The sequence below is a fragment of the Dufourea novaeangliae genome, unplaced genomic scaffold, assembly GCF_001272555.1.
Source record: "Dufourea novaeangliae isolate 0120121106 unplaced genomic scaffold, ASM127255v1 scaffold8, whole genome shotgun sequence".
Classification (NCBI taxonomy): Eukaryota; Metazoa; Arthropoda; class Insecta; order Hymenoptera; family Halictidae; genus Dufourea; species Dufourea novaeangliae.
The window spans coordinates 12,214,802-12,222,277 of record NW_015373923.1 but is presented as its reverse complement, the minus strand read 5'-3'; the positions used below and the strand labels follow the sequence as shown (position 1 = coordinate 12,222,277).

General features: G+C 32.6%; 1 long non-coding RNA gene across 2 annotated transcripts; it reads right to left on the bottom strand.

Annotated features, from left to right (window-relative positions):
• Window positions 1–3,496: 3,496 nt before the first annotated feature.
• On the bottom strand, window positions 3,497–7,036 carry LOC107194938. Of its 2 annotated transcripts, none has more exons than XR_001516349.1 (3): window positions 6,996–7,036; window positions 5,603–5,722; window positions 3,497–3,774 (listed from the first exon to the last, which is right to left on the bottom strand). It is a non-coding gene; the product is annotated as an uncharacterized LOC107194938 (long non-coding RNA). The 2 variants fall into 2 exon arrangements; XR_001516348.1 differs by having other exon boundaries at window positions 6,962–7,034.
• Window positions 7,037–7,476: the final 440 nt, after the last annotated feature.

Below are 7,476 nucleotides of genomic sequence, written 5' to 3'. Positions count from 1 at the left end.
GCGAATTTTATGCATTTATAGCTAATACGGCTTTGTGAAATACAATAGAGAAAAAATTTTCATCAGGTGCAATGTGTTTCCTACTTTATTCTGAACACAATAAGATATTTAAGAAAGTAAGAAATTCCTATCTTTGCTGATGTCTTCAGAAATTACTTTTAAAAATGCCATTTTGCATAAAAATCCGCAGTCTAGTTATTACTTTACCAATTTATTTAGTTAAATAAATCTGTGTTCTATGCGATTACGTTTTATAAGTACAGCTTAGGTGATTCTAAAACATTTAAATAAAATCATGCTTCCAATTAATTATCATATTGTGAATTAACAGTTATACTAAACATGTATAATTTGAGATATTCCGAGAGGCTCGAAGAGTACCAAATGAAATCAAATGAATTTGAAGTTATAAGCAATGTGTAAAAATACGATATAGTATTTACAAACAAGCTGCAGTAAATGCTAACACACACTAACATAATTGAATTGTTTTAACCTTGGACATGGAGGAATCTTTCTGTGAAATATGAATTTCTTTATAAAGAGAATATACATATATGCACTCTACATTCCCGGAAGCATACTGTGTACATTCTGCAACACATTTTTATCTATTTCTTACGATTTCTTCTAAACAATAAACACGCATATAAGATCACCGCGCAAAACCATTTTATATTCTTTCCCAGACAGCAAAGCGGCCTTGTAATTTCTGTTTAAAAAACAAATCGGATTGACAACGTTTTCGGAATATCAATAACTACCTTGTAAAGAAGGCGAAGCAGGGAACCATAAAACATATCATAAACTGCTCAAAATATAATCACGAAGACAGTTGTTATAAGAAAGTCGAGAATTTAAGTTTTAATTGCATTACTATTACCATTAATATCGTTATATACAGCCCGTCACAAAATGATATTTTCTTAAATGCAGACATATATATCAGTCAAATAAAGTGCTTAAACACTTAAGGAAAATGGATTAGGGAAAACCAGTTGACAATTCAGAATCTATTACCACTTCATTATCTTCGCACAAACAATTTGCACATGAGTGTTTTGATGAATTTGTATGATTCTCTGATTTAAAAATGTTGTGAGTGATATATGGAATTCTGTTATAAAAAGGTAACACATGAACATTTTTTTCTGCAGTTTGAGTTATAGTTAACTATGTAATTACATAATATACATTTCTTATACTATTTAATTGAGAAGAACAGAACCCATAAAAAGATTGGAGGGACTATGACCATGCAATGTTTTACTTTTTAATATTTATTTGTGGGAAAAACATGCTTTATGTAATATTTCTATCAACTGGTGTTAGGTATGGGTTAGGTATAATCGTTGATAAAACTTACAACCTACAACACATGGGCCAACCCACAGGTATTGTATGTCGAATACGTGGGAAATGATAAATCAATTGAGACAAATAGAAATGAATGTATTTAAAACACAAACGACGCAAATTACAGTCCAAGTGACACGTAATTGACGTCAGATGTTTGCTTTTTTAATGTTTTTTTACTATCATTTGATAATCACGCTCTAAATAAAAATCACGCATACATCCCTTCCTACGATTTCGAGGTAGTACTTTTATGTTGCTCCTTTAACTAATCCAAATGTATTGACTTTTGTCTGCAAAATAGGTTCTGAAGTTATACGACAAGTTATGATTATTTAAATTAAAAAATTACTAATTTCTCGCTTTATGTATCTTTTAGTCCATCTGCTTTTTTTACAACATTCCCATCGTAATTCCGGTAAATAATTAATGCTTTTCTAATCCCTTTGAATTTACAGAATTATGCCACTAATGTTTTAAATGTCGAGAGAAGTATAAATTTGGACACTGGCCATTTTTTACAACCCTCCTTTGCAAATCACTTTCGGTCAATGTAATATTACAATTGCTAATAATAAAGTAGAGAAACCACTGAAGTAAAACAGTACGTTATATGGAGTTTAAATATTATTATTTCATATTCAAGATTTTTATGCTCCGACTTCATATCGGCGATGGTGTATTAACGTTCGAATAGAATTTTACAATTTTATTACCGGTATGTACTTGGGTTTCCTTCGCTTTTCCTGTCGACAAAACGCGTTCCATTAAATTACAGTACCTACTGGCTGTTCTGGGCCTGCCGATTAATTTTTCAGAATAATGCTTTAGAGACGCGTATATCCAACGAATATCAGGGGAAGTCGAAACCTAACCCCCCGTCCCACACGTTTCCTCAACAATTATAATTCGTTCCAATTATACTCCATACCCGTGCAACAATTCAAAAGAGGCATCCACCGCGAACATTCTTTCTCCATTCGTCGATATAAAATGGCTAGTTCACCTTTGCCTTCTGCGCCGATATGCTACTGACTGTGTATTTCCCGGCTTTATAGATTCCATTGATATTCCGACAAAGCCCTCTTGTTCTTTAATTCGCTTAAGAGAAAACAACGGGAAAGAAAACTGAATTAGCAGCGAAAACCACCGAATGCGGTACACCTCCTTTTTTTTTGTTTTTACATCGACGAATTTTGCTGTACTAACAGACTAGGTGGTGGATTGCTTTCTTCTGTCTTCGTGTTATCAACAGCGAAACAGAGTGCAGTAATTTCGAAACTTTTGTTCATATTGTACACCTTTGATACGTACTTATTGCACTGGCTTTGACCCACAAAATGTCGGGTGTTTTATTTCGATCGATACCCTAAATTATGAAACGTTAAAAATCTTCGAAGAAAGAAAAACATTTTTGATACTAGTCGACCTTTTTCGAAATTTTAATGTGTATTATGAAGGGGACATGTGCTCATTGTAACGAAACCATTCGTACAGGAAAAACATTTGAGACACTTTAGGTGTACCAATAAGTAATCCACTATATTTTGGTGAATTCAATAGTTACATATTTTCTTTTATATTTGTTTAATATTTACATATTTTCGTTTTATGTTTGGCCTCATCCTGCAATGTTCACCGTCATTTCGAAAGAAGAAAGGACTAAAAGGATGTGTTAAATTTAAACTATGTCATTAGTTTATGACAAAGAAATAGTAAAATAGAGAGGTGTTCATGTTTAGAAAATAAAATTAAACGTGGTACGCGATGAAAAAATGTTATTTTTAGAATATTCCTCGCACAGTGTAATTTTTCTTGTAAAACAGCTGATTGATCCGGAAAACAAAACAAACCTCAAGGAATCCTCCATATTACTCGGACATAAGAAATCGACTTCCATTCATGGAAAGCATAACGTTACACAAGTACTAACAGAATATATTGAATAATTTGATTGACTTGACAATTTTCTAACATTAGATTCTAACAAACATACATATGTATAGTGAAATCGTCTGTAGAGCATATTTCTGTCAAGGCTTATAATACCTGAATCGCTGCAAGTTTGTTCGAATATCAAAAGAGAAAGGATACAAATCTTTCTGAAGGAAATAGTCGAAGAAATTTATGATAATCTGCATGTATTTTATAGTTTTATATTATAGAACTTTATTTACTACATCAATGATATCACCGATACAAAGGTGTTATTAGAATGGAAATATTGGGACAGAAATCATTACGAAATCAAACGAAAACGAATTGGGTGGTCGTTTCGTTTGGGTAGCCTGGAGGATACGGTCCGTCTCAAAGTGGGATTGTATAGTTGACTGTGTTATAGACACCATCACTTAGCACACATTTACTTGTGTACGACAAACAGGTAAGATTTTGGCAACATTGTTCAGTTATCTGACACTAAAAAAAAATATACATACTTAATTGAAATACACACAAAGATGTGCAAAATACACAACGTGTAACTGAATACTTGCAAAGATACTGCATCATTAGATTCGCAATTCAAAAGAAATTAAATATATTTCTGTGGTGAACATACAGTGGGTAAAAAAAGTATTCACACGCCTGTTAAAATAGAACAACTTTTTTCAAATTGAATCAAGTGGCTTGAGTTTCTTTGTGAACTTAGAAGGATTAGTGTACTAAATTGTTGCGACCCAACGCAGGTAGGCGATGGTCGCAACGCTCGTCGCGTCTTGGGCCGTCCACATGGTCACCAAACTGTCATAAATAGAGATTCCTGGACAGCTGCACATTACGTGCAAACCATTCGCGGTTCTTAAGACCCTTCCTTATATTTCGGCGCTGACTTGCAGGAATCCAAGTAACAATGCATACACCAAACCCCACTTCTTCCAATTCATAGTACCACCTCTTCAACCACGTACACCAATAAAATTCTGCATTTCTCACCAATCAAGAGTCGATCCGTTCCAGTAAGCACCTATACATTCCCTCATTCAGCAGAACACATTCAACCGTCAACAAGGACACATCGATCAGTCAGAACACAAGCAGTACACAGATACACATACATCACATTGTTAAGTTTATATTAAAATCTAAGTATGCTACTAAGTTGTGTCAATCATTTAAAACACATAATACCGATCACCATCACATCATCTTTCAAACGAGCTCCACGGTATTAATTTACTAACTAGCAGCGGTTACTTCGCGAGTTTATCGCGAGACGTCGAATCATAAATGATGTGTTAACAACATTTTGAAAAAGTTCCAATTGGTCGGAATCGCGAAGAAAATAGTACAAGTCGCTTTTTGCGACTTTTTTATTCGCGATTGTAATGAAAATTTAACAAATTCATTGGTTAGATTTATGTTAGTTATATGCATGCTGAAAATTTCATCGAAATCGGTTAACATTGCTATGAGATACGAACGATTAAAAATGTTGAAAATCGCAATTTTTCGGGACTTCCAAGCTGCAACTGTAGTAAATCTAAAGATTCTTACATCTTTTGATGCGTGTCACTCCTTTTGTATCAACCGATTCCAATAAAAATTTCAGCATGTATATAATTAAGATTAATCTTCGAAATGTATTTATTAAATTGTCATTACAATCTCACATAAGAAAGTTGTATGGAGCGACCTTTAGTATTTTTACACATCATTTAGTGAACTAATCCCAACTTCACAAAAAATCTCAAGACACTTGGGCCAATTTAAAAACAACTGCTCTGTTTTAAAGTCTGTGCGAGTACTTTTTGTACCCACTGTACATTAGGACATATCTTCATAGGGACGGAATTTTTACTTATCTTTAAGTTTTAAATTTGCATAAAAAATGTTCCTGTGTAGATAGTCGATAAGTGCATGAAATTAATATATACAAAATATAGTATAATACAATTTTATGCAAAAAAAATTTGATACTTTCATTACACACGTCTGTGTTTTAAATTACTATTATAGTAGATACACTTAACTATATTTTTTCTGAAATTGTTAGTTCAATGCATTAATTTCTAATCAAAATACTTTTGTGATTCGAAAGTGGAAAATAGTTGTAATAAAACTATAAATTCACACAAAATGAACACCATTTGCTTGTAACTAGTAAAATACATAGAATGTAACACGCCTGCAGTACCAGTATTATTATAAAAAAAGAATACAATTTTATACCTAATTCTATTAGAACTAATGACTACAGACTGAGCGTATAGTATTTCAGATGTTCTAACTTAAAAAATAACGTTACCGGTCCCAACCACGGTGAACATATTCCGTTTTCCAAAGGAGCACACAAATTAGTACCAAATACGGTTGCAACGATCAAACACATCCACAGAAATTTCATTGTGATGATCAGTCTTCAGAGCTGGAAATATTATTGAAAAATTGAATAGATAGGGAGACGTGGCTTGGAAAGGTGGTAATTCTGAACTTTGAAGTATTCAGTGGGTATTAAATTTTTTCGTTTCTAGACACTAAAAAGAAAACACCAATTTATTCAATTATTAATCTAATCTCCTCCATTATCATTAAACAGTAATGCAATTTCCTCCGTTAAAGATTCAGTCAAAGTATGTAGTGAAAAACACCGTCAGTTCTACATATGCAAAAGAAGAAATTACGCGAATACACCAACCCAATACGAAGAATAATGCAATACATACATTTTATATGCTTATCTAAAAATTTTATTATGAATACTATTATTGATCATTTATAAATGACTTCATGTACTTTTGTATTTCGAAACTTCTAACCGTTAAACGTTTAACATTTTTTTCATCTGATTGCAATTATATGCAACGTAGAAACTGTTGGAGTTATGCATAAGAAATTTTGAAAAAAAGCGACGTCTGTTTCTAATTTAATTGTAAGAAAGGACATTTCTGATGCACTAGCATAATACTACATATTTATTATTATAAAGAATACAAATGACCACCATAAATGTCTCCAAACAAATGACCACCATAAATAGTTCTGGAGAGGTTCAAGATATACATATACAGTTCTACATTTAAAGACAAATACACTGCTCAAAACAATTAGAGGATCATTATATTGCAACCACTCTGCTTGGTAATACGGTATAAAATTCTCGAAAAATTTTTAATAAAATCGAAAATACATGTTAGTATCATATCTATAAAGTATTAATCGGTGAAACCCATAGTATCTACCTACAGTGATCAAACTGCGGCTCGCGAGTCGCATACGGTTTTTTTAGACCCTTAATATGGATCCTATATGTATAATTTTACAGTATTTTTTTAATAAAGTTGACACATACTACGTACATGTATATAACATGACATTTTTGTAAGTTTGTTGACTTCTTTATGTAGTGTAATGCACACAGAGACTGTAAGCATAACTCACAATTTAATGTCATTCCAGTAGAAGATGCGACTGTTGAGTATTTCTGATAACATATATATATCTGACTTAATGTTTTTCTGACAAGGTTTGGCCACTACTATAGTCGTTTCGTTTGGTTGGCACAACAGAACCGCTAACAGTAGTGATCCTCTAATTATTTGGAGCAGTGTGCATAGTATAAACTTTAGCAATGATAATGTGCAATTTCAGAAAAACTATAATGAACCTTTTGTTATAGTTAGAGTAGATTTTATACAAACTTATGGTCAGCTGTAATCGAACTTTGGACGTTAAAGAATATTCGGAACTATCCTGAAAAGAGGAATTTCCCGTATTTATACCCGAGTATTAGTCACGTTCATAATTATCTGCATACACGCGTTACCGTACTGTATTATTACTTCACTGATACAAGGAGTTCAAGAGTTCCTCGGTGACAATGACTATATACGTAGATATTACAACACGGTCTGCGTGTACGTAAGTAAACTGACCAACTGTGATCTTTCAAACAGTTTTATTTCTGTCCATTTATTTGCCAGTTAGAAACAACACTATTGTGACAATTAAAAGATTGGCCCACTTTGGAGCCTAAAACTGAAATTTATTTTTTACAATTTGTTATTGCGAAAATAATGAAGTAAATGGGAAATCTATTGAAGGATATTTATTGTATATATGTATATATTTTCAGGTACGGGGAAGATTTCTTTTTAGAATAAAATGGCGATGCTGGGGCTA